This window comes from Corapipo altera, unplaced genomic scaffold (genome assembly GCF_003945725.1).
Source record: "Corapipo altera isolate COAL_440 unplaced genomic scaffold, ASM394572v1 3941, whole genome shotgun sequence".
Lineage (NCBI taxonomy): Eukaryota > Metazoa > Chordata > Aves > Passeriformes > Pipridae > Corapipo > Corapipo altera.
This window is the reverse complement of record NW_020893685.1, coordinates 1-1028: the sequence shown is the minus strand read 5'-3', so window position 1 is coordinate 1028 and position 1028 is coordinate 1. Positions and strand designations below refer to the sequence as shown.

At 61.7% G+C, this 1028-nt stretch overlaps 1 long non-coding RNA gene across 1 annotated transcript; it reads right to left on the bottom strand.

Moving 5' to 3' along the window:
- Positions 1–55: 55 nt before the first annotated feature.
- Positions 56–696, bottom strand: LOC113942744. Its single transcript, XR_003526037.1, has 3 exons — positions 415–696; positions 252–290; positions 56–126 (listed from the first exon to the last, which is right to left on the bottom strand). It is a non-coding gene; the product is annotated as an uncharacterized LOC113942744 (long non-coding RNA).
- Between the last annotated feature and the right edge of the window lie 332 nt (positions 697–1028).

Below are 1028 nucleotides of genomic sequence, written 5' to 3'. Positions count from 1 at the left end.
TCACCTCACACATCCAGGGATGCAGCCACATCTCACCAACAGGACCCCCCACCTTCTCCACCACAGGGGAGTGGGGAGGAAGACAGGCTCAGAGACACACTGGGTGCAGTGGGATGTATTGGGAGCCTGGGAGAAGAAATGGGATCCTTGGGGAAGGTGCACTGGGGTATACTGGGGCAGACTGGGATGGCCGGGAGTGTCATGGCCATGTGAGGGGAGGACCCGACTCAGGCAGAACTCCTGGTACCCACCTGAGCAATCTTCAGGATCCCAACGTCCACTAAATGCAGCTGGAGAGAGACCAGGAGCCCTGGCTGGTCACCGGGATGCCCCCGGTGCCAGCGAGGAATGGGGGGACCAAAGTGTCCCCCAGTTCCCAGACTGGATGCCCTCCAGTCCCCCCGGCCCACTCACCTCCCGCAGATCATTTTGGGTTCCTGCCAAGAGTGCCTGGGGAAGGAGAGCAAAGGGTTGCTCAGGATTGGCCCCTGTGGGGCTGGGGGAGGGACACGGGTGTCCCCAGCCCCCCCAGCCCAGGGCTGCCCCCATCTGAGGGGGAAAATCCCTTCTGCTCCCCCCACTCCCACTCCACCCAGTTTCACCTCCAACCCCTGTGCCTGCAGGGCCCAGGGTGGGGATGGAGACAAGGAGAGCCAGGGGAATTCAGGGCCTGCAGGGACGGTGGGGGGAGGTTGGGGGGACCCAAAGATGCTGAACTGGGGGGAACTGGGGAGTCCACGAGACTGGGATTGGGGTGTTGAAGGGGCCCTGTGTGGGATGCAGGGGAGGGGAAAGGAATTCAAGTATAGGGACATGGGGACTGCAAGGGAGAGGCTTGGTGGGGACAGGAGGAGGAGGATGGAGGAGGACAAAAACGAGGGGACTGGGAGATGGTTGGGAGTGGAGAGGGAGGCAAGGAATGGTCTTGGGAGGTACCAGGGCAGTGGCCTGGGGGAAAGGCAAAGGTCTGAGGGGAAGGATGGAAAGAAAAGCTTTGGGAATGATCAGTGGGAGGATGTTTGGGGACC